The following is a 27,850-nucleotide window of genomic DNA, read 5'->3' on the forward strand; positions in this document are numbered from 1 at the left end:
GTTAAATATCATAGACTGATACAGGCTAGCATATTTGAAAAATAGCAGTGTAAAAAAAATTCAACATTTATATAATTGAAAATAAAGTTTTAATAGGAGGGAAATTATACTGCTGGGAACTTACCCAAACAAAATAAACTCGATACACTAGCTAAGTAGGTTGTTAACTTATCAACGAATTAGGCCATGCTGGGTAATTAAATATTATGAGCCACTTTGCATTTTTTTATTTCTGAGATGTCCAGTTACTTACTTTACTTTTCTTATATAACATTCCAAAATAACTAGCAACAGAAACACACTAGATAATGTAATTATGTGACCAATTATAGGATTTCTGTGATTCATTTTGTGTGTGTACATGGCGGGGAGTGTGTTTTGAGTGATGTGAGGGAGAGAATTCATTTATGTATTCACACAATAAACATTGTATAGACAATTACTCTGAACCAGACCCTATGTAAAAGACACAAAGCAGAAAAAGGCTCAGCTTGAAACCCCCTGACATGCATAATAATGTTAGGATACAGTTATCAGTCAGGGCTCCGCACAGAAACAGAAATTTGTCTTGGCATCGTATTTTGTCATTTCTAGGATGCGCATATGCCCCCCTTTACCATTCCTGAAATATCAAAGTATCTTAAAATTGGTAATATGTTATCATTAATTAGATGTTTTCAAAGTCCAGGGAGGTGAAGGTCATAGAAAATTGCTTCTAGTTTTAACAAAATAGAAATTATTGGAACCATAGGAAGCTACTTCTGTTTATTCTCAGCTGCCCGTAATGCTGAAGGTGTCTTAACTGGAAGTCGAGCCAAACCTCATATTTGTCATTGCCCTCATGCTTACCTAGTGCTGCAGGGGGGAAATGTTTCTTCTTTTTCATCTTTAACAGTTCATGGGATTCCTCTCTTTGGTGAAATTTAAATAGAACGCTGTTGGCAAGAGAATCTGCTATATAATTTTGAGGCTTTTAGCCCCCGTAATGCAGGGAGTAATGTGAAGGGCAGCGACAGGGCTAGGAACCAACTGAGAATATTTGAACCGGGCCTGTCAGATAATGAGTCAAGCACTTAAGACAAGTGGAGGGGTAACATTTAGATCAGAAATTGCAAGGTACTGAGGGTAAACTGACGTTTGCACATTTGCTGGTTTTTAAGTGAATTTTTTATTCGATAGACTCTGAAGTAGGTATAATAGCCACATTATATGAATGAGGAAGTTGAAGTTATAAAATGTGGATTTTTCCAAAATTATATATATACCAAGTATTATAGTCAAGTTTTGAATCCAGGTTTCAAAACGTAAAAACTCATGATCTTTTACTTATGCTAGGGAACTCATGTTGCCGCTGTTAAGAAAGAGACAAAGAGGTCCAAAATGGAGTCACTTATGCTATGCTCCAAGTCACCAAACCAAGACTTACTAGCTAACTCCCTAACTTCATTACAGTTTCTGCCTCTCCCAGGAAAGGGATCTCAAACCTGTCAATCTGGAATTACCTGGGCAGCCCTAATGAGGTAATCTGCTTGATAGACCCTTGCCGTCCATTGATAGACCCCAACCGATCCCCTTTTTACCAGTGTAACTTCCCTGTTCTCCTCTCTTCTGCCTGTAAAAGTTTTTCATTCTGTACAACTCCTCAACACTCCTTTCTATCTACTACATGGGATGCTGCCCAATTCTAGAATCACTGAATGGAGACAATAAGATCTTTAAAATGTACTCATTTGATTTTTTTTTTAGGATTTTATTTATTTATTTGAGAGAGAGAGAAAAAGAGAAAACACAAGCAGGGGGAGGGGCAGAGGGAGAAGGAGAAGCAGACTCCCTGCTGAGCAGGGAGCCCGACCTGGGCTCAATCCAGGACCCTGAGATTCTGACCTGAGCTGAAGGCAGATGCTTAACCAACTGAGCCACCCAGGTGCCCCATGATCTTTGTTTTTTAATACCATTATATTCAATATCAGAGTGAAGTCTACTATAGGAATGATTACAAAGGGAACTTGTAGAATTATTTTTTCCTTTTTGCCTTAGAATAGGAAAGATTTTAGTGATCACGAAATACCTCTGCATACTTCTGTATGAGGTCTGCTGTATATTTTTAGAATAAATCATTTTAATTTTTTATAAACATTTCCTTTTAAACAATTTATGAATTTCTTGTCCTCCACTTTTTTTTATAACATCTAAATTCTGAATTTAAAATATTTTAATATTCCAAATCCTCATATATTCTTAAATCAAATAGGCTTTTTATCATGCTACATATATTTTTTCTATTGTGATTGCTGGTACCACCTTTTCTTTTATTATTATTTTGTATTGCCATGATATTTAGTATCTAAATTGTTCTCCTTAATCATGTTTTTCAATTTGTCTGATATGTATTCACTTATTTTATCATTAGGCTAAGTTTAAAAAATTGTCACATCCTACCCTGAAAAAGCATCATTGAATTTCTTGCTCAGATTTTTTTGTATCTTAATTACTTTAAACTCTTAATTGGAATAATTCTTTCAGGGGTTCTTTGTATTTTTTTGTGAGTATTAAAGTTTTTGCTGTATTTCTAAGAAATGTTCTGTAGGTTTTCTAAACTTCCTTTTTAAGTTTATTCCTAAGTATTTTTTCATATGGTTAGTATTGGCAATTGGATTTGTTTTTCATTAAACTTTCTGTTTTTTTAATTGTTGGCATAAAGAAAATACTAATTTTTTAAAAAATGTTTATTGCTACTTACCCAAATATGCCAACAAATTTTATTAGTTTTTAATCTAATTATAGAATTATATAATCTACAATTAGTTATAATTGTTGTTTTTTAATTTTATTACTACATTCTTCCATTTTTTGTTCCTCTTCCTTCTCTTCTTCTATCTCATTTTCTTTCTTCCCCTTACTCTCCCATCTCTCCTCCTCACCATCCTCTTCCCCTCCCCCTCTTTTCCTTCTTCTTCTCTGGAAGGTACTAGAACTTCCAGAGCATTGACAGTAATGATAAACAATGATACAAGAGATAGAAACCTTGCTTCTGACTCTACTGAAAATGGCTGATGTGGCTGATTGTGAATTCTCTCACTGCCCTCAACCCTGTGCCTGGAATGTTCTTCCCACAGACATATACATAACAAGATTCTTCACCTCCTTGTGGGTCTTCTTTGAAAACTTAACCTCTATTACAGTGTAAACTCCGTGAAGGACAGGCACAGTCTGCCTAGACTCTTCCTTATATACTTATATCCTTGGTGGAGCTTAGTTAATATCTATTGAGTCAAAATTGTTGAGTTATTGAGAATAGTGTTGGTTTGTGATGCTTTATTATGTTAAAGAATTTCATTGTATCTCCCTTTTGCTAAAAGTTTGCTCAGGTTTGGATACTGAGTTTTGCTAAACATTTTAGGATCTCTTGAAATAATTATTTATTTTTACTTTGGGATCTAAAGGTGTAAGACCTATATTATAGATTTTCTAATATTAAACAACCCTCACATTCTTGTAATAAATATTACTTGTTTGCAGTGTATTATTTTTAATATCATGCTGAATGTGATTTGTTAGTATTTTGTTTAGATTTCACCTCTAAACTCAAAAGTGAGAGGTTTTTGTAGCTTTATTTTTGTGACCTATTTATTAGGTAGGTATAGGTAATAGACTATGTGAGGTTTGAAAGCAGAAATGGGATGTTTACCATATTGTGTATTTTTCATGTTGTATTGAGTTTTATGACCATATTTTGTCTAAATTCTATGTTTAACTGGTTTCATTACCACTGGTTATTTTACACCAACACTTGCATAGTAGCTGTCCCACTCATCTCTTATTAATGGAAAGTTAATAAAATCCAAAGCCTGCTCTAGCTCCACTTGCCAGAATGCTACACAGAAGGTCTATTTGCTGTTATCCCTCTTATTTGAAATAATCATTCACTCACCCTCACATAAGAATGATTTTATTGGTTACTTTGTATTTCACAAAACTCGATGCCGGTGTCTTCTATCATGTGGGATGGAAAAGAAGTTTGAAGCTGGACCATGATTTAACTACAGAAAAGCAGGTCTTTTTGCCTAAATGTGTTTTGTTTTGTTTTTTTAACCTTTGAAAATTTATCTTTTGAAATTTTAGTTTTCCTAGTAACCCCCAACTTCTATTTGTCCCCATAGAATTGGGATTGCTTAATTGGTATTATTTAGTTCAATTTCCTTCTATTTTTCTTTTTTTTCTTTTTTTCTTTTTTTTTTTAAGATTTTATTTATTTATTTGAGAGAGAGAGAATGAGAGAGAGCACATGAGAGGGGGGAGGGCCAGAGGGAGAAGCAGACTCCCTGCCGAGCAGGGAGCCCGATGCGGGACTCGATCCAGGGACTCCAGGATCATGACCTGAGCCGAAGGCAGTCGCTTAACCAACTGAGCCACCCAGGCGCCCATCCTTCTATTTTTCATATTGTGTCTGTTTTGTGTGTTCTGCTCTATTTCTGTGGGAGGGCTGCTTGGTCACGTTTCTGCAGGCTACCTCCAAGGAGATCAGTCTTGTAGTGGAGTAAAGGTTACAGATCTGTCCTCCATGCTTCCTGCAGACACAGCTCATCCACCTTGACTCCAGAAGAAATCTTCAATGTGTATGACGTATGAAGTGTACCTCTTTTAGTTTGGGGTATTTTCATATTTCTCAATGTTCTGCATCTTGAAGATAATTTGAAAATAATAGGCTTTAGAATTTTTAGTTAGAATCTTAGTTTCACTCAGAATTCCTGGGTCAAATGTTTCCCTTAACATCTAGAATAGTGCCTGGTACATAAGAGATGCTCAAATCCAGAAGGAAATGAGAATGGAGATATGGCATTCTTTATTCCAATGGTATCCTTTAGAGTACAGCCTTGAAACCCAGAGCCTTCCAGATATTACATTCATGGAGTATGGAAAGACTCATAAGATATGTCATTTTTTTTGAGGATATACATTCTTGCAAAGGAAGGGAAAGGGAGATAGAAACACACTCATGGTTCCATCATGCACAAAGAGCATCCACCCTTACTCTGTTGTAACATAAACCTTACTGTGTCACTCCTTTACTCAGAACTGCCACTGGCTTCTTGTTTTACTCAGAGCAAAAGGCATGGATGATCTCTTTTCCTCTTGCTTCCTGAAATCGTATTCTATCTCTCCATTGTGTAATCTGCTCTGTCTTCACTAGCTCTCTTGTTAGGCTGACACGCTTGTCTCCCTGCTATCTCTGTTCTATGGCACTCACCATTCCCTCTTCTTGGAATGTTCTCCTCCAAAATATATGTATGACTACATTCTTAACTTCGTGGCCTTTGTTTGAAACACCCTCTCAGTAAGGCCACCCTACCTACAATTTTAATCTCTTATTAACATTTCATGTTCTCATCCCCTGATTTACTTATTTTTCTTACAACTATATAAAATGCTTTGCATTTCACTCATGTATCTGTTTTTTGTTGGTCTTTTTTATGACAATATAAGCTTCATAAGAGCAGGATTTTAGTCTGTTTTGTTTACTACCCCAACCCCAGTTCCCAGAATAAGACCTGGCACATAGTAGGGACTCAATAAATATTTATAGAATGAATAAATAATGAGATTTGATAATGAAATTGGCAATAATATAAATGGTTAACTAGGGAATACAATATAATATGTAATATATATTTATATAATAATATAAACGGTTATCTAGGGAATACAATTTACAGTATCCAGACTACTACTGGAATTTCCATCTGGAATGGCCATTGAAGTCGGGGCCTCATACCATGGAATAGGGAGATGGGCCATCTTCAGATCAGGCCCTCTCTTGGATGGCTTTGTGCTCTACAACAATGGGCAATACAAGTGAGAGAGATTTATGAAAATCATGATGCTGACGGTACAGCTCTGATACCACAGGAGAAGAAGGGCTATTATTCTTTTGCAAAGCTATTCCCAGCCAGTGCTGTATTTACTCACTCATGTTTATATTTTATAGCAATACCCCTAGACTTCCAAACAGCTTCTCTGCTCATGTTCAGTTCTGATTAACTGTCAAGTATTTTGAATGTCATGTCTGCTTGGAGATTAATAAATTTTCACCTTCATTATTGGAATTCTTTAAAAAAAATTGTGGTTGCGGGTCTGGAATGTTCTAGGTCCTTGCTTCTTTTTTCCTCATTGAAGTAATTTTTTAAAAATATTGATTTGCGATAAAAGCAGTCTTCAAAATTCAGCAATAATCTCAGAGTAGAACATCATGTAAATGCTCATGGATTTCACTGGTAATTTTACATGTGTGCTTTTCTTCTGCCTAGAATGGTCTTCCCTGTATCTTGCATGGGTGGTTTTTCTTGACCCTTACTTCTCAGATCAACTGTTACCTTTACAGAGAGACCGTCCTTGGTCACAGAATCTAAAGGAGTTCATTCCAATATTCTCTGTCACTTGATCCTTTTTTTCTCTATAGCACATGTCATTACTTGAACTTACTTATTTTTGTATGTATTTAGGTATATGTGTACTTCATTGTCTCCCTGCTCCTTCTCTAGAGTATAAGCTTCATGATGGCAAGAATTTGTCCATATTTTTCAGTACTGTGTCCCCAGCACATAGAAGAGTACCTGCTATATATTAGACACTCAATAACTATAGCAGGAGGGGAAGAATGAAGGGGGGAAATCGGAGAGGGAGACGAACCATGAGAGACTATGGACTCTGAGAAACAAACTGAGGGTTCTAGAGGGAAGGGCGTGGGGGAACGGGTTAGCCTGGTGATGGGTATTAAAGAGGGCATGTTCTGCACGGAGCACTGGGTGTTATACGCAAACACTGAATCATGGAACACTACATCAAAAACTACTGATGTATGATGATTAACATAACATAATAATAATAATAAAAAAGAATAGTTCTTCAAAAAAATAAATATTTTGTTAATCAAATGAATGTTGATCTCTGAAAGTAGTTGCTAGCTAGGTTCTCTGATGTTAGCACTGGATCATGGGGCGGGTATACAGATGATGAAAAGAAGAAAAAAATACATAAAAGAATAGCTCTCAGGACACAAACTAAAAGTAAAGGCCACCCAGTTGCCTTGTGTGTTCTTTTATCATATGTAGCATCTGGAAGCTGCTCTTACCCGTTCTATTTTCATACTGTCAACAAGCTGCTGCCACAGCCATTGGAAGTGATGCATTTGTGCACCAAGGCGAGAGTTACTTTTGATTTTTTTTCCTCTTGTAAAACACTCAAAAATACAATTTTAAAAGATAAAATGTCTGGGGGAGGATAGGTGGGAGAATTATGTGATTCAAACCAGAAACTTACATAAGAATTGAATCTGGTCTTAACATAAAGTGGTAGTTGAATTTTGGAAAATTGAAATGATGATATTTGGCTGAGCTGTAGGTGTACTCTCACTGGTGTTATACGATTTGATTTGAATAGAAAAAGACATTTAACTAATTCTTATTTACATTAGCCCTAGTCTCCAAATTAACCAACAGATTTCATGTTTAGAAGTATATTATATATATTCGGTATCTGTATGGTAAAAATGGGTCTGCATCATTCATTCATTCAATAAATAGGTTTCAAGCATAAAATACATGCCAGATACTGTTAGGTTCTGGGGAAATTCAACGTAAACAGAAAATCATCTCTGCCCTCTGCCCTCTGGCATTCAATACTTACTGTATAAGTTTATTTGCCCAGCAGTGGGGGCAATATAAGGCTAAAGTGTTATCAATGGCTACTGTGAAAAATTAAAACATCATGAACTATGTGACTAACCATGTGAGTGGCATCAGTAGACATCCAAGATCATCAGGGCTCAAGTGTGTGGGAGCATGTGGGAATGAGGGGTTGTGTTTGTGGTGGGTGTGTGGATTGGATTACAATATAGTTGGAGAAAGGAAGAATATACATATAAATAATACAAAGATCATGTGTTCAATGTTATCTATGCATTTATGATAAGTGCTTCAGACATCCACAGGAAGAAGATCAGTACGTCTTCTCCAACTGTTGAAACTTATGCAATTTTAAATAGGCTTTGAGAGCTTGTTTGGAGCTTCTAGCAGGGGGGTGCAGCTACTCCTATATCCTTGACCAAAGAACTGTCCCCCTCTATCAGGGAAGGTCGTCCACTTCAACCGAGTGCTTAGCTTTGGGAGGGATGCACCTGGAGCCATGAGGGAAGAAGGGGACACCCACCTAGCCAGCTAGATCAGCCGAATCAATTCTGGTGATCAATAGAGTGACAGATGTCACAGCCAGATTGCCCTCACATCCTTTAAATAGGCATTGAAGGATTAATAAGAATTTTAAAAATAAGCAAAAAAGAGAAGGGAGCTGTGTCATTGTAGACCAGCTGATCAAAACTTGGTGGGGTTTAAATTAACTAGTCCTTAAAGTCTCCTGCAATCTGGAAATTCATTTTCTTTTGGGTCACAAAGAAAAGGGACAGCTAGATAAATTAAGAAAGGCCAAGAATATTTTTCTAGGTTCTCGATCTGTAATCCCTAAACCTGCAGCATCAACATCTCTTGGGATTTGTTAGGAATGTAAATTCTCAGACCCCCACCCAGAGGAACTAATTCAGATGGTCTGTGCAGGGCCCAACAATCTATGTTTTAAGTCCTTCTGGTGATCCTGAGGCATGCTCAAGCCCAAGAACCACTGTTATCGGGCATGAGTATGTAAAAGATTAAAAAAATAAACAAGCAAAATTAAAAGTGCACTATGACTGAGGTTTGGGGTTGTTGCAAATCATCTGCCAAGCGCATCCCAGATGAGGTATCTATGCAAGCTCTGTGCTTGGAGAACCCAAGGTGACCAGTTGACCAGTCACTTCAGCAGCTTATACTGACTCTTTCTTGATCCATGTTTGTAGGTTCTGTGTTTTTCCTCTGTGGTCATGCTGTTGCTGCCCTCTGGATGCCCTCTTTCTCTGTCTTTATTTATGAGGTCTACCCATTCTTTTAGGGCCTCCATAAAGTATTGAAAAACTTCCTTTCTCCTGCAAATGTTTAATTTCAGTAATGCCTATATTACTCATTTGCTGGTTTTTTTATTTCATTTATTGTTTAAAAGTTTTTATCAAAGAATATTATACATAAAAAAATACCAGTATCTTACATGTATAGCTTGAGGGATATTTTGCCAACCAAATGTACTTATGTAAATAACACCCATATCAAAGAACAAAACATTACCTGTACCCAGAAGCCACCTCATGCTCTCTTCCAGCCACTACCTACCCCCAAGGTAAGGGTACCAACTATCTTTATCTCTAATAGCATATATTTTTATTTTCTGATAGCATATATTTTTATCTATAATTACTCATGTTTTTGTTTGTTTTTTTTTTTCATTTCATCTGAACAAGTTGTTTGGGTAAAGAGTCCTATTTTAGAGTCCTGTTTGATCATTTTATTAGGTGGCTAAAGTGTCACTTCTAGTAGCAATCTTGAACTGTTGACATATCATTTTTATATTTATTTATTTATTTATTTATTTATTTATTTAAAGATTTTATTTATTTATTTGACAGAGAGAGAGATAGCGAGAGAAGGAACACGAGCAGGGGGAGTGGGAGAGGGAGAAGCAGGCCTCCCGCGGAGCAGGGAGCCCGATGTGGGACTCGATCCCAGGACCCTGGGATCATGACCTGAGCCGAAGGCAGATGCCCAATGACTGAGCCACCCAGGCGCCCCAACATATCATTTTTAATAACATACTGTGACTGGCAAATCTCTGAAAGAACCCAGGATATTAGTGATTGCAAATTGGGAAAGTTATGCTCAATCATGTGACCCACCACCAATCAGAGCAGCAAAAGGTAGACAAAGGAACGACGCAAATTTGTCTCACCAGCAAGGTTTCAAGGCACCTCTCTTCAATCTTCCTTGCTCTTTGACATTAAGTTAGCTACTCCTTTTCCCTGAACCAACCAACCTGAGATGATTCTTTCATCTCAAAATACCATCCTCCTATTGGTATCACCTCCTTAACATGTCCTGCCCACACTTCGCTAACCTTTCCCGGGATGAGGGAGGTGTTGAATCCTCCCCTGTAAGCATTGGTTTATCCTTTCAAAAATGACTCTGTGTGCATTTATTTCCTCTTTGGTATCCATCCATTAGACCCTAAAACATAAACTCTATGAAAGCAGGAATTCCTGTCTTATATATCATTGTCCTCCTAACACCTAGAACAAGGTCTGGCATGTAGTAGATGTCAACATATGCCCATTTGAAATAATGAATTGTATGCATGGGTAATACAGTTTGAAGTCCATAAGTATTTAACTTGGGACAGTTTTGAATTTGAAATGTCTTGGCCTTGCCAGTGGTTAACCATTTGACAAGTCAAGTCACTAACTTCTCTGTGTCTCAATTTCTTCCTATGTAAAAATAGGACTCTGGAGGTTATCAAAGGTCTTGAACTCAATGGAGGACATAAAGCAGATAAGTGAAGTGGGAACTGCGGGCAACAGGTTTCTAGGGAGCTGCCTATTACTCAACTCTAGGAGGTTATCACCAAGGAAAAACACATACCTAATATTGCTTCAGATTCTAGTATTTCTAGAAATTCTGAAACTCCAGATTTTTCTTCAGTGAAACTCTCACAGAATGTTCATGATGATGAATTTAATTAAGAACCTGAAAGCACCATTAGCTAAAAGTCATTGTCAGTGACTTTTTGTTCCTGGGGCTAGGTAAGCACTGGCGATACTGTGACCCACTGGTCATTTTATATTCTTTAGCCAAAAATATATTTGAGAATATATATTCATCAGAGTTCTTAAGATTTCTTGAACATAAGCAGAGATTTGTAAAGTGAATCTTTTTATATTTCTGAAAGAGTGGGAATAGTAATTTTTCTTTCAAATGGTCTTTCCTCCCTGGGTAGATACTTTTGTAAAGTGACATTTTTAAGATCAGATCATTTTGATGTATGTTTCAATGATAGAAAAGTACGTGGTCACTACTAAAATTTCAAGGACCACTGCTTTTTCCAGAATTTCAAACAAAATAAATTAAGATCTGTGTATGAATATGCTGTCATAGAGTTAAAATTTCCTATACATTTAAATTTAAATAGTAATCATGAAGTTTAGAAAAGAAGCTGACCAATAAACCATTGAAAACAATCTGATAAAAAGTAGTAACATCAATATGAATGACAGAATAAACTAACTTACTCACTTGATGAAATATTAAAGTTATAAAAAATGACAGTAAATCTCTTTTACAAAAATGAAAAAATGGAGCATATATAATGTTAAATAAAAAGCAAAATATTAAAAAGATTTGGAATTTGAAGTAAATTTGTTGAAAAAGTTGATGTATTGAAAATACTGGTAGAAAAAAAAAATTTGCCAAAATGTTAATAAATGGTTGGGTTAGAGAGGAAAATTATGAATGATCTTTTCATCTTTTTTTCTAAATTTTCTAGAGAGTGACTCTATCAATCATAATTTGTATACACGTTTGTATGTGTGTGTGTGTATTTTATCCTCTACCATATTTATTGCATAATATAGAACACATATCTATTAAAGGAACAGGATGAAAACCGTATTGCTTATTGCATAATCTGGGTCTTACCCAGCTATGCTCATGATTTTCATCCTGAGTTTGATTCTCCACTCTGCTTCCCTGTGCACATATGCACGCCTTCCCTGCACATTCAAGTGAAGGAAGATTTAAAATGAGACCAGATGCTAATTTCCTCAGCATTGTCTCACAGACAAATAGCCAGATGCTCCCTCAGTGGGGGAAAACGAGCTGTCATAGCTATCACAGACATGAGACGGAACACCTAACAAAACAGCAGCGGGAGCAGGTAAGGATTAAACCATCTCCAGATGAAGTCCCCCGGGCTGCATCAGGCACTGACTCCAGCTATCTCAGGTCAGGGCATCTGTGCGGTGTGCACTGGATGCCCTGAGCAAACAGAGGTCTAGAAAGAAATGTCAGGGTCGGTCCAGGGAATTCATCTGTTGGCACAGCTTTGTTGCAGTGCTCCAGGGAGAACAAGAGAAAACCGTGTTGCTCAGAAGTCCTATTTGGAGTTTAAAACGCATTAAAAAAATATTAAAATGTCGTGTTTGATCAGTTTTTACACTCCCAGACTCATTCACAAACGAAGGAAAGGGCATGTATTCCTGGAAGACTTTTCTATTTTTAGATTGTGCGTAAGATCAATTTAGGGCTGGGAGACGAGGTAGATTTGTGGATGAAACATAGAGACAGACAGAGATAGAGAGAGATCAACAAATGGGAGACTGCTTGGCAGTATTCAGGGCTAAGCAGATGATAAAAATAACTGAGACCCTAATGACAAACCCAGCGCCCCAGGGGAGGATGGTTTGAGAGAGCATTCCAGGCCTAGGGAACGCAATACAGGGTCTTAAAATAGGGGCAAACTGGCAGTTATTAGGACCCACAGAAGGTGGTGGGGCTCTGGTTGGTGAAGGGTAAGGCCTGGAGGAAATGATCCTGAAGATAGAGACAGGAACAAAGTCATGCAGGGCCTCTGAATCCAGGTTGGGGGATCTTTTCTTAAATGACTTGGAAGCCACTGAGGGCTTTTATGTTGGGGAATTAAGGCGATCTGATTACCATTTTTTAAAGATCACTCTGGCTTATGAGGACATACTTTTCAATATTTTCCATTTATAGTCTTGCCTTTGAACATCTAGGCTCTAATCCAAGCCAGCAGACACAAAATGGTGACATGATTAGGAAAAGGCTCTCTTTATAGTACCCATTCTGGACCAATCTGTAGCTTTTATGTGCACATTATCATTGCCCTGAGCCATAATGGGTCCAGAACTGGAGCCAGCATTCCACCTGAGTCATCGTCCAGACCACTTTATGGAGCCATCATCCCTGCAAGTCTCCAGATGCTCATTCAATTACTCAGAAGGCCCAACTTTTCTCAGCTTATGAGGAATATCAAAATCACAGATATGGATACTCATATTAACACAAGTTTGAGTAATTCTGTTTTCATAAATAGTCACCAAGAATCCCTCCACACATTAAACAACATACAGAACAATACTAGAAACAGTCTTGTAACTCAGTGAATGGTTGTTTTTCTTATTCCTTTCTTTCTTTCTTTTTTTTTTATTCTGTCCTTATCCTTCAGTGTCTTGGCAAAGGGCAAATATCAGTATTTTGCCAAATTCATATTATTTCAAGCAGAAAAAGAAGGGCCATAAGGGCAGAAATAAGTCTTGGGGGAAAACAAGAGATTTTTTTAAAAAAAGCAAAACTGAACCACCACAATATCAAACCTAATTTGTATATAAAAGTTCTCAGTTCTCCTCCCAAAACCCAGAGCTGGAGAATATTCTTTCTTCTCAATTTCCCAGCACTTAAGGGTAGACTGATCCTTGCCAGAGAAGTTTCTGGGCTTTTATGATGGAGAAATAAAAAATGGGCAGTTGGAAGAGCAGAGGCACTAGAAGGGAAGTTGAGGGCTTAGCAAGATGTGGGTTAAGTTAGCCTATGGAGGAATGAGCTGGGAGAAGAGAAGGCACCAAGGATAGGGCTTTTCAGCTGAGTTTGGAGGGAGCTAACTGGAGCCGATATGACGGAGAAGGGGAGGGCCTGGTAGAGTGGGGGTAAGGAAAGGGCTGGTGGGGAGAGAAGGATATGGAAGAGAATATGCCGGAGTGATGAACTGGACTAGAGTGCTCTCCCTCTGACCCTTCAGTGTTTTGGACACAGGTTTATACAAATACTGGGCTGCTTGGATCAGAGTGATTTTTAAAAACTGAATTAGTAAGAGGGAAGGTAAAAGGAAAGAAAATAAAGAAAGGGAGACAGATAGAGGGAAGGAGATTAAAATAAGGGAGGAAACCATTCACAAGTATAATTAAGGATTTTGTCTCTTACTTTTTCAAACTGTTTGAACAAAAGGGCTCATTTGCTAATATCTGAAGGAAGCCATTTTCATTCTCAGTGATGTTGAGTATGGAAACAAGGCGCAGCCACTTAGCAAGGAACTAAGTGATGCTCAGAGATCTGGATTAAACCTACCTGCTCTTCCAGCCTCATGTCCATTCACAGATGTTCCCACTGGGCATGTGGGTGATGGGCAGTTACTCGCTGGTCCCCAGTACACCAACTCTTCCTCACCATCTTGTTTTCTGAATAGATGCCTTTCTCTTCCTCTTCTCATTAATGTATTAAACAGTGATCTATTGTATTCTGCACATTCTATGTGTTCATGATTGTAGGTCCAGTGATACTCATGTTATTTGAGAAAAAAAAAATTCAATTTCCCCCTTCTCAAAATTACTTTTGAAAGCATATGAAAATAATTTTATGTATAGAATAATGTCTTATGTAAGAATTCCTATACTATAGTAATGTTCTTTATCCTCTTATCTTTTTCTGTATGACATACAAAGCCACACACCTACAAAACACACACACATACAATTCCACATCCTCTCCCAAGCTCACACATATACCAAGGGTAGCAAATCTTTGTGGTTTAAAAAAATCATCATCTAGAGTCACACAAAATGGATTTCAGTCCTAGTGAGCATCTGTGTTCCCAGAAAATTCACAATATTTTAGGTTACTTCACTAGTAAAAATGAATTAGCAATCTTCCTGTTTGAAAATTCTATTAAAGCTGCACATACAATTCATATATATGTATGTATACATACACATAAGAAGATTCTTACATACATCCTCATTTATTATATACCTTAAATATTCATAGAATTTAAAGATTGTGATACGATTGTTATAGTTATTATTAAAGAAAAGAAAAGAAAAAAGACAGCCTTTTCAGTTGAATAAATATGATTGTAATACCTGAAGGGGTTGTAAGGGATTAAAACACATTAACTACAATGTATTATATGGTAAAACGCTATAACAAATGAATCTAACCACATGGTAGGTTGACTAGGAATGGAAGTCTAGTTGCCAGGCTCACAGTAATGATCCCTAAGGAGTATTGTCTTCTACTGTTCAGAGAAAAAAAAAATCCATTCAAGTGCCAAATGAAATTCTAAATCAATTCTTCAGTTTGCTGTTTAAATGTAAAGTAGTCAAAACATTAGTTGATTAAGCACTTAATTTTGTGAAGCAGGATTCTTGAAAAGAAACTTAATTATATCAGAGCTACAATACTAAATGATGATTTTCATTTATAGCTTACTAACAAAAAAAGCCAAAGCGATTCAAAGAATAAGCATGAATAAGAAGTGTTCTGAATTATAGAAGAATTATATAAAGTGCAGGAAGCATATTCTCAATCATATCATTGATCAGTGATAATGTTTACATTTTTGTCTTTAGTAAAATGAAGACAAAGGAGAGAGAAGAACTCAACAGATATGAATAATAAAAATAATGACATGTCCACTTCCTTGGCTCTATTTCCCTGAGAATTCATGAATAATTCTATAATCTGAGTAGGAACGAGCTATTTATGGATGACACCAAATAATAACTGGAGGATTCAAATGAAAGTTATAGTTTAATTAATAACATCAATTGAAATAGATTAACAGTTAAGAATAAATAGGTTAAGAATTAAATAGTTAAGGGTGCCTGGGTGGCTCAGTCCTTAAGCGTCTACCTTCGGCTCAGGTCATGATCCCAGGGTCCTGGGATCGAGTCCCATATCAGGCTCCCTGCTTGGCAGGAAGCCTGCTTCTCCCTCTCCTACTCCCCCTGCTTGTGTTCCTGCTCTCGCTTTCTCTCTCTCTGTCAAATAAATAAATAAAATCTTAAAAAAAAGAATTAAATAGTTAAGAATTATAAATAGTTAACACAAAGTCCATACATAGTAGGCTAGATTAACTGAGAATTAATTGGTTGGAAGAAATCCACAGTTTATAAATCAGTTACTTATTTTTAAAAAAAGAAAAAAATAATGAGAGACTTATATGTGATATTTTTGTTTTAATTCAATATTGTATCAGAAACAAGATTTGAAACATTTCCCAAAATGTTAAAAACAGGTTTCTGGACATTTATTGTAGTATTTCCAGCACAATTATATAGGCAATTTTTTTATGTTGGCTTTGAAAAGAAATTTCTCACTATAATTGTATAAATCATGAATGATCAAGGGGAAAAAAGAATAATCGATTTTCATGAGAAGGAATAGAAAATTAAAAACTGTTTCACAGTTATTTCTAATAGAAACAACAGTTGTGTTTAGAAACTCAACAGTTTATGGCAATCATTATGAGCTAAAATTACAGGATAAAACTAATGTAAGGAAAATGGAACAGTAAAGTAAAAATGTATACTTTTTAATGAGAAGGGACAAACTCCTAACCTTTTAAGTAATAGCCAAAAAGACCATTAAGATATACACTTTGCCTATTGGAGAGAGTGCCTGAGCAAGAATCTGCAGCTGAAACAAGAAAGTGAGAGATTATGCAACCAGACTTTGAAAAGACATAAATCACACCTTGCAATGTGAAAATCTGAGACGCACTGAAAAAAGAAATCCAGTAGAAGCAATCCTTTCAACCACTACCTTCCTCTGTCCCCAACACAGCTCAGAGGGCATTCCATCTCTAAGGGACCCCTCTTTCTACAGATGCCCTTTATACAGAGAGTGGCAATCCCAATAACGCATTTGCAATGAATGGACCTGGCACATGGTACAGAGGCTTCTCGCCTGGACACACCAACTTCCCACAAAGCCAGCCAATGCTCCATAATCAAAGTGAGGCTGTAAATTCCCTGGTGAAGTGACTCCAATTTGACAGCCACTCTCAAATATATCTATACTTTCAAAATCAGATTATGGATTATATTCCTTTCCTAATTCCAGATGTCTCAATTCACTGAAATTTCAAAAGTTAAAATCTGGAGCGGGGTGCCAGGGTGGCAGCTCAGGTTATGATCTCAGGGTCCGGGGATCGAGGGTTCCCTGCTCAGTGGGGAGTCTGCTTCTCCCTCTCTCTCTGCAGCTCCCCCTACTTGTGTTCTTTCTCTCTCTCACTCTCTTTGTGTCAAATAAATAAATAGAATCTTTAATAAAAATCTAGAGCAAACTTCAGGAAAAGAGGCAGAATTTGTTTGTAAACTAACTGCTTCCTCTACCCTCAGTACCTTATTTTACCCTCTTCCCCAGGCCTTTCCACGAGGAAGGTCTGTCTGGTCTTCCAGTTTCAGAGATTGCTCTATTACATGCAGGTTGCTGTGTCCCTTGAGATGTCATCTGCAGAAAGCAATCAGTTGCTAAGAGCAACTCATGAAATTCTCTTGTAGAAAATAAAATCTATTAACATAAAAATGCAATTAATGCAAAAAAATAAAATGAATGCAAACCTATAATATATAAAGCTTAACATAAAATATAAATATCTAACATTTAAGATTCCTATCCAAATTGATGTTCCTTTACGCAATTATTGTTTTCCTGAAAAATTTTATGTAAACCGCTTAATGTAAATTTTTAAAAATTATGAAAATTTTATGTAAACCTGAGCCATTTCTTACATGGAGTATTAAAGCAAATTACTTAAAATGTATAAAGTGAATGTTTTCTGAAATTAAGACTTTTCCAAGTTTTGGGGCACCTGAGTGGCTCAGTTGGTTAAGCATCTGCCTTTGACCCAAGTCATGATCTCAAGGTCCTGGGATCAAGCCCCCATCAGGCTCCCTGTTAGGCAGCAGCGGAGGGGAGTCTGCCTCTCCCTCTCCTTCTGCTCCCCCGCCCTGCTTGTACTCTCTCTCTCTTTCTGTCTCAAATAAAGGAATAAAATCTTAAAAAAAAAAAAGACTCTTCTAAGTTTTAAGCAAAGCATTACGACCTTTATTCATTTGCTCTTTTATAATGTGGGTACTTAAGATATTTTCATAAAGCAATCTAGAGAATGAAATTAAATAGGATTGAGTAATTGTCTGGTGGATTTATTGACCAATGATAATCTATCAGATAATCATTCACTTTCCAAGCTGAATAATCTCTCGTTATTTTGGGGGGAGTCAGGGGATGGGAGCCCCACAGGTGACATTTGAGCACCATCCCATTTATTTTGGCTACAGAGGCATTGTGCTTAGAACAAGCAGTCTTTGTTGAAGCTGTTGAGCTCCTGAGGCTGGGATATGACAGGGGCCAGTCTGTGCTAGCCAGACTTGGGTGGCAAAGGCTCGACGTGTAACTCTTACTGATATTGTCACTGCTCGGATCTACATCGAGTCCGCGCAATCTGTGCGTCGCGATTCTTCCTTCCAAATAGTTCCCTATATTTGTCTTGCCTCAAAAAAGATTAATAATTACCCTTTGGCATTTTTTTTTCTTTTTTTTCTTTGCATATGTTTAACAAAAGCCCATTTATGTTACTCTAACTTCAAACTTTCAAAACTTCGGATGCTCCCTGAAGCTCACGAGCAATTTCCATTTCCAGACTTAGCAACGCATCCTTCCGAGATGTTGTTAAAGCCTGCTTTCATATAGCATGTGTTTATTTAAACTCAGTGCCAAATAGCTCCTTGGTGGTGGTTTCGACTTATAGCCAAAGGTTGAATAGGCCATGGAGAATAATTCTAAGAGCAAAAAAGGTTGTTTTGTGACAAGTCTAAAGCCCTCTGGGGAAGAAAGTGCTCGCAATTGTACCCTTCACCTTTGAGCAGTATGAGTCTTGTCTTCATTTCTGCATCATTGGGCCATTAGCCTTGTCAAATTCTAACACACTGTTAAGGTTCCATAGGACCCCAGATATTAACGCCCCATTTCTCCTTGCTGGGATGGGAGAAACATACAGTCATATCTCTTAGTATGTGAGATGACAGGCAACCGAGACACAAAAAGAGGCCAACCCAGGCACAAAGATCAGAATGCGAGTTAATTTTTCTATTGTGGTACCATGTGCAAATAACTCCCTATTCATTTTTGAAGCTAGAGAAAATAACCCCTTAAAATTGCAGAAAGAAGTGAAACATGAATACACAGCAAAACTCACGTTTCTGAAATGCACACATGTAAGACAGTAGCTTGACACACTACAAAGAAAAGGAATTTTATATGGTTTAGCCCCTGGAGACTGAAATGCGTTATGACCTTAAAATGAATAGATTGTTTTACAATTTATCACTGAAATGAAGGAAGAAATGTTTTTCTTTTTTCTTTTCTCTCTCGTTTTTTTATTTTAAAAAATACAGATTTGGTTGTATGCTTTTGTGTTAATATCTCCTCAGAGCTTAAACTTCTTGACAGCCATTTTGGCAAAGCCACCCACCTGCAGGAACAGCGAGTCCTCGTATTTCTGTCCCGACTGATTTGCCTGCTCTCTCTCTCTCTCTCTCTCTCTCCCCCCGGTGTCCCCAGCAACAGGTGTCTCATTAGCACCTGAGCGATGCCAGCTTCTGTGGAAGGCTGCGAACTGAGTAAACACATGCTCCATTTTTATCTCTTTATGAGTCATTACTTAAAGGTTTTATCACCAGATTGCCACACTTAATTATGTGCAGCCATAATTAAATATGAGCATTCTTAGGCCTGCTTTTTTTCAATTTTAGTTTAAACTTCAGTGACATGTTTTGCTGTTTGCTAATGTAAAGCTATCTTTGAAAGAACTGTAGGAGGTGTTTTTTTGAAGGGGCAGAGTGGGGCAGGGTTGCTGTTGTTTTTTTTCATATGCCAGTTTTTGTTTTTGTTTTTAATCTTAAAAAAAAAATCCCTACGTTGTATTTAAAGACCTAGAGAGCATCACCAGAAATAGGGGTAATTAAATTAGAGGGTGTTAAGTTTATTTTTATAGGAGGCGCGAAAGTAGGTTATTGCTTGCCTTATAAATTACAATTTAACTAAGATATTAGGAAATCTCAGGCAAAATCAGATAACTCATGGAATTCTGCATTTTCCTGTGTTTTGAAGATATCTGTTAATTGGTTGAGGACAATATAGAACAAAATTATCCATCTTACCAACAAGATTATAAACCCGTAAGTTTTCCTTTTTCCTGTGTTTTTTCTGCTCTGATCTCCTTCAAACTGTCCTATATGTATAACTCAGGCCTGAGCTAGAGCCCCTCTCCAGACCCCCCATTTGCTAACCTATAGGGCGGAACCAAAAGGTTTGCTTTTGTGATAATATCTGTCTGTGGCCTCTCCAGGACATTCCTATAAGGTAGTGAATCTTTCGATGTCCTCCAAATTTTTATGGACTGATCACCATAAACAATTTTATTACTGGAGATGATGGGCCTTAGGCCCCTGAATGGTCTAACACCCCTCACACTTCCCACCCAGGAACAATGAGGAAAAATAGTCACCCACTTCCTCCTGCATTCCAGAAATGAGCATGCTGGATTGTGTAAACTATAGAATTTGTGCACATTTCCATACCAGATTTACGGCAATCATGTAAGGAACTTATGAAAAAGGAGAGCATGGCCTTTCCTTTTGAATTTCACATGAGAATACACCTAGAATCTGAGGGTGCTATGGGAGGGACATTTTGGAGGATCTTCCTACCTTCTAATTAGCATGCTCAACCCTCAAGCATTCTGTTCCTCAAGATTCATGGGCTGAAACTGAGTCCTTCTCTGTGGGAAGACTCCTTCCCTTCACTCAGGAAGATATTTCACTCTGGTTTCCTCTAGGGTCATCCACTCTTGAGAAATGCCCTGGCCATCAACCAGATGGAATTAATGTTTCCACTGCCTTATTTTACAGAACTAGAGAGGGTTGGTTGGGGTGGTGGTGGAGGCAAACTGTGGTCTCATAAACAAGGATCCAAGTTAACTCTTTGGTGTAAGTTTTTATTCTTAATCTCCCTACAAGTAAGAACTGTAACTCTGCTGGTTCCTTTACTAGTTTACCAGCTATGACAATTTGGACATCTTGTGTTGCAAACATAAAAGAAAAAAACAAAACAAAATAAAGCCAAACACAAATTGTCTCAATTCTAACTGGATTCAGCAAAAAGGATTGGCTTTCACTCATGAGAAGTTCAGGAGCAGCTTTCGCTACAGCATGGCTTGATAGACAGGCGTAAATAATATCACCAAGGCCTGCAGTTTTCCTCTCCTTTTCTTAGCTCTCGTTGAATTGGTTCACCCCAAGCCATGTGAACTGAAAGTTGTCAAAGAAAAATTGTACTAGATGGAGTTAAGCAGGCGAGAAAGATTTTATCTAAGACTATAGCAATAGAAGAGAGAGATTGAACTCAACCCCACTAAAACAAAAAGCAGGAGGGCTATTAAGCACTGGGGTGAGCTAGTAGAAAGGTATTTGGGGAATAAGAGGAGGTTGGTCAATGTGATTAAGGCCACCTGTGTTTGCTGATTGGTACTGAGAGAAGTTAGGATCCTATCCTCCCAGAGAGATTGTGAAACAGGACTTTATCTTTCTTGATGATTGAAATAATTATATTTATATTTCAAAAAAGATGGTTCTCAAGTCTTTGAGAAAATCATTCTTGGGTTGCAAAATGGGCAGGAGATAGGCGAAAGATTTACATCTTAAAAGGGCAAAGAAAGAATGTACAATCGAAAATGATCTAAAGTAAAATCTCCAAAAAAAGAGAGCTCAGGGTCTTACAGTCAGGAGGAAATCTGGCTAAAGTTTAGTCAAGCTGAGAGAAATATCATGGTTAAGGTGAATCCCCAAATGAGAATCAGAGGTTTTGGAAGAACTTATGTAGGAGACATAAACAATCAATAGCCAACAACTAATCATACCTTCTATAGTCTAAACTCACTGTGAAGAAAATACGGTTGTCCAAAGAGCGAGGATTTGGCCATGTCATTAGAAATAGTAGTTTCCCATTATTGTGTTGGGTACCTTGTGTTCTTTTCTATTTCACTTTGCAGCTGGTAGCACCACACTCCACATGTTCCCTATGTTATGCAGGTAAAGGAAATCTAATGTTAACAAACAAACAAAACTAAATCAAATTCATTTCATACCATCTTTAGTTTAGGCAAGTCCAGATATTCTGGAAAGGATTTTAGTCCTCTAGTCCCTGTGGCTGCTTTGCTTAGTGCTCTTGACCCATAGTTATCATTGTTCATTAACATCATTGGCTTTATTTTCTTTCTGTGGGTGTGAACTCCGGGCACAAAGATTTTGATCAAGGCTCCCATGTTGTAGCACTAACAATTCAATCTCCTGGGACTACTTCTCAGTACATAGATCCACATTAGTTAAAGGATCTCTCCCCCTAAGGTGTTATTTTTCCTGTGTTTGGGAAGTCATCTTTCTTTATATAGAGTCACTTCAGTGTTCTCAAAATGAGCAGAAATCTCGTTTCTGATCTCAGAAGGTTATTGAAGTTTAATTCCCTGAAGGAGAAGCTGATAGAAAGAAACTTGATCTTTAAACACAAAAGATTGGCTTCCCTTCCAATTAGGGAAAGGGGGAGAGACAAGTTTTTTGGTTTTTGTTTGTTTGTTTGTTTTTTTCACTGTTTCCTATAACAATGAGAACAGGATAGAAATTAGTACTTCTATAAATTATCCTGCTACATAATTTTTAATGCTTTCTCTCTCTTTTACACAGAAAATAGCCATGGCCTCAGTTAAATTATTTTGATTTATATTTTCTCTCTGAAAGAAGTGGGTGGGATAGGATGTGGTCAAGAGGAATTTATCCCACCATTTATAGGAATGTGATTATACAGTTTATTTTGCATTTAAGTAAGACCAATTCATCCTGTTAGATTTACACTGTAGAGTCACATCTTCTGAATTTAATTTTTATCATGTAGACTAAGTGCCTTGGCAAAAGAATAAAGGGAGAAGTTAATCTGGTGGAGTTCTAACACCATCTAATTCTTTCTGCATACACTTGTTTTCAGGCCTCCAAGAGAAGTGCATGATAGGATTTAGAAAAATAGGCTACTTGGAAAAAAAGAGAATGTGACAACAAATAGGGATTACAACCAAGCAACTGAAGAATGAAGAGAAAGATCTAGGGGAGGAAATGATGTTACTAATAAGAAATTTTCCACACATTTTGAGGAAAAGGTAGAGAAATGACTCAGAAGTGGGTTAGTGGTGGAAAGATGAGATAATGCCCAAATGGCAGGTAAAAATAATGAATTAGAAAAAAGCATTTTTGGTGTCTTTGGAAAAAGAGAATTCATAAGATTGTGAATAGGATGAACTAGAATATGCCCTTTTGGCGTGTGTTTATAACCCCTCAGCTACACTTGCACTATGAATATGTAATAATTCAACTGCTCACCATTTTTACTGAACCATGATTGGTGTCCAATAAATGCACGTGGAATAGAAGATACATTTTTTGATTTGCCTCTGATTTTTTAATCTTTATGAATGGATTTTAATAATGCCAAATCTCATTTATAAAATGAGATTATTATGCTTTAATTTGTAGTAGATCTAGCAGATTTTGGAGTTTTGGAGAATATAGGAAATATACTCTTTATAGCATGTAACTTCTTCAAGGAACATTTGTTATTCATAATATCCTTGAGGTAAATGCCTAGGATATCCAACTGCCTATTGTTGGCTGCAAACAAATCCTCTTCCTGCCCACATCTGGGGGTCTTTTCAAGGATATTCTTTAAAGAAACGTATGGGAATTCAAAATCCCATGCATATCCATTAAGAATTTATGTAAAAGGAGACATTCTGAGGAATTTACACTGCCTATGCTTAATTCAAATATGAACAGCATGGAGCCTTTCAGGAATATTTCCAGATTTCAGGGGACAATTTGGCCCTAATAATGGGAGACTAGTGGAAGCTAATTCTAATTTATCTCAAACTTTTTTCTGATTCTCAACACATCTACTTTAAATGTTTAATGTAGCATCTTTATTGTGCCTGCTTTGCAGCAATATTTTTTTCCAGAGATTATTCTATATTTTGTGGGTTGCTGTTGTGTATATGTTTCTACATAAAAAAAATTTTCCCAATGAGTGTTTCATTGCCAATATTTTAGTTTAAAGGCTACTGGAAATAATATAACATCTATATTTTTCAAATGGTTAGTGGAGAGTGTCAAGTATATGATATTGATATAGAATTCATATTTTTAAATAGTTCAAAAATATAGCACTATAACTTTCCCAACCTTGAAGAATTTAAAGGATATTAAGCATTATCGTGTCAGAACCATTCCATAAAGAATGTTCTACTGTTTATCATTTATTTCTTAGATGCTGTTAGAGGAAACAAAGATAAATAATGCCAGAATATTTTTCTTAAAGAATTACAATTTAGAATAGAGATGGTATAAGGGCTTTTTTTCCCCCATACCAAACAATTGTGCAACACCAGCAGAGTGTCCTATAATTTAACTCAATTTCCACACTCTAACCTGAAGATAGTGTCAGATCACTGACACAGAATAGCTCACAGAACTCCAGGAAACAAGTTTATCAGTTTGTTGAAGGAATGATAAAAGATACAGATAAACCACAGGTAAAGATATACTTAGAGGGAGCTCTGGGAGGGTCCTGAACACAGAAACTACTGTCCCCATGGAATTGGGGGGGGTGTCATTCTTTTGCTACATGGATGGGTTTAACAACCTGGATGCTCCCCAAACTCCTTAGTATAGGGGTTTTATGAAGGATTCTTCACAGAGGCATGATCAATTAGTAACTCCATTTCCAGCCCTTCTTTATTCTTTAGAGAATGGGGGATGGGGCTGAAAATTCCAGCTCTCATCTAGAAGCCATCCAGGAGCTCATTCAGAGTCACTTCATTAGAGCAACAACAACAACAACAACAAACCAAAACAAACAAAATTCCTATGGCCCTGGAAATTCCGAACGATTTAGGAGCCCTGTGGTCAGAAACCAGGATTAAAGACCAAATATTAAAACAGTTGTCTTATTTAGGAAATTACAAGAGTTTCAGGAGCCCTGTGCCAGGAATTGGGGGCAGAGACCAATGGTATATTTTCTATTACTTTTTTATTATATTATTATTTTTATTATTTCACAGACGACCAACAAAAAAAGAAGTGCAACTAAATAATTGTTATTGGACTGATTCTTCTGCAGATACATAGAAATTCTCAGAAACATTAAAAAGGCAAACCCAAACCTCAAAGGCTTCCAAAGAGGAGACTAATAAGAAGGAAGACTGAGCATAGAAGAGGATGGCCCTGGTGAGTTTCAAGTTTCAAGGTTTCTACCCTGAGTGTAGACCTAACTAAATCTTCTATACAAAACCTACTATATTTTGGGCTTCAAAAACCAAAGACAGAATTCAAGGCAACCATAGCCACTGAAAAGTAAAGACAGAAATGACAGAAAGGAGAGAGCCAGAGCAGAGGAGTCTCAGGATCCTGAATCCAGAAGTGATGCAGATATATCCAGTTATTATGTAAGCCTGAACTCTGGTGCCTGAAGCAATGGTTTTCTATAAAGTGTGTCCTTAATAATAATAGTAGGCAATGCTTATGGAGAACCTACAATGTCCATAGAGTTGGAGATAGATCAATAGAAATCTTCCATCTGACAAAAAGAACAAAAAGATAAAAAACACAAAGAAACACAAATGCAAGCTCTGTAATAGAGTGCTGCATGAACAGAGATATTAATGCAACTCATTTTGTGGAAGGATCAGTGAAGAGTGACTTTTGAACTGGACCTTGAAGGAAGAGTAGACCTACACTAGCCAACACCTCCCTGGCGAAGTAAAAAGTAAAATAAGGACTAGAAGCATCGATGGGGGAAAAATAAGTAAAACCCAGTAGCTTGGATTCAAGGATAAGCTTACAGATAGGAAGGAAGAGAAATGTACTACTTTTTATATGATAAGAAATTGAGAGACAATAGGAAGCCCTAATAAAACATGAATCTCTGAAAGATAACTAGCTGGTAAAGGAGTAGATTTTGAGGGAGATACTGAATCTATGGTTCAATATATCTTCCAGATGCTCTTTTCTATATTTCTTTCATTAAACATAAAATCAGTATTTACTAAATTATATTTCCCTCTCTATCACCAACCACACCTAAATTGTTATGCCAAATTGTGTTGATTTTTACCTCGTAAATATCTCTAGCTCTCATCTATCTTTCTGTTGATGTTGTCTCTATTGCCACAACCCTAGTTCAAACTACTTAACATAGCTCATGGGGATTACTTCACATAGCTCATGGGGATTAATTTAACGTAGTTCATGGAGATTAAATTAACATAGTTCATGGGGATTACTTCACATAGCTCATGGGGATTAATTTAACATAGTTCATGGGGATTACTGTAGTAACCTCCTTACATCCATTCGTGCTCTACTCCAATCTATTCTCCACCTAGGAGACAGAATGGTCTATTAACATTGCATCTATGCTGAAATGACTCTTTGTGTTTGAGAGGGTTTGCCTTTATTTGTAGGATATTGGAAAGTGTGGAAATTGTGAACATGGCCATCAATAGAAAAATAAAAATACAGACTGTTGTATACTTTCCTTATAGAATCCTTTGGAGTTGGTGTCAGAAGAGTAAACATCTGCTTACGTCAACATGAATACATCATAAAAAAAAAAATAACGACTGGAAGAAAAAAGTTGCTGAACATTATAGCAAAATAATGTGATTTAGGTAAATTTAAAAACACACAAACTAAGACTATATATATTGTTTATATCTATTTACTGAAACATTTCAAAGCAAGGTTAGAAAGGTAGCACATTTTTTCCAGAGAAGTACTTTTATTCCCTTTAAAAGTTTTTACATTTCTTAGCAAAGTAAAGTAGATGTGACAAAGTGTTACATTCATTAATTATAGTCAGTGGAGATACTAATGTTATATTATTTTCTGTTTTTCCCTAAAATATTTAAACAGTTTAAAAATAAAAACAAAAAATGTCAGACAGCCAAAACTTTGAGACATTATTTTCTCCTATCATTTTGACAAAAATTAATCAGTTTTACAATAAGGAGGGGAGGTAAGGGGTATTTCTTATGGGGATGTAAAGATAGTACAAATACTTTGTAGGGAATTTTGTCAGTATCATAAACCTTTTATTTCTAGATATTCTAAGTATATATAGCTTCTCTCAGTAGTTCTCAAAAATTTTGGTCCCAGGACCACTTTAAACTATTAAAAATTATTGAGTCTACCATAAACGTTTTGTTTATGTAAGTCTTATAGAATGCTATTTATCATAGTAGAAGTCAAAACTGAGAAATTTTGAAAACACAAGAACATATTCTATTAGCCATCAGAATAATGTCAATAGCCTCTGGAAAACTCAGTTGTACACTCCTAAGAGCATGAAAGTGAAAAGTCAAACAATGTCTACATATGATTATGTAAAAGCCTTTATTTTGTGGATTCCCTGAAAAGATCTTAGGGTCCCCAGATATCCAATGACTTAGAGAAAATCTTGCATATCACAGGTGAATCAGACTACATATATAGGGATATTATTGGAACATTTTTTTGCAGAAGGGGAAACTTGGGGGAAAAAAAAAAAACACCTGAAATGTTCATCAGTGTTAGAATGGATAAAAAATTTTGTTATCTTTCAAGTTAGAATTTATGCAGCACTTAAAATGCTTATAGTGAATTTTGAAGTTTCAAAAATATAATATAAAATTTAAACAAGTAAATTGTAGAATGGTATTAATTATGGGCTGAATGTTTGTGTCCCTCCCTCAAAATTCATATGTTCAAATCCTAATCCCCAATGCGATATTAGGAATTTAGTCCTTTGGGGAGATTAGCTCATGAGAGTGCAGCCCTCATGAATGAGTTTAGTGCCCTTGTAAAAGAGACCCTAGATTGCTCTCTGGTCCCTTCTATCTTGTGAGGCCATAGAAAGATGACCACTACAAACCAGGAAGTGGACCCTTGGGCTCTCATCAGACACTAACTCTGTAAGTGCTTTGATTTTGGACTTCACACTCTCTAAAACTG

The sequence above is a fragment of the Mirounga leonina genome, unplaced genomic scaffold (genome assembly GCF_011800145.1).
Source record: "Mirounga leonina isolate KUSES-001 unplaced genomic scaffold, KU_Mleo_1.0 Mir_82, whole genome shotgun sequence".
Taxonomy (NCBI): domain Eukaryota; kingdom Metazoa; phylum Chordata; class Mammalia; order Carnivora; family Phocidae; genus Mirounga; species Mirounga leonina.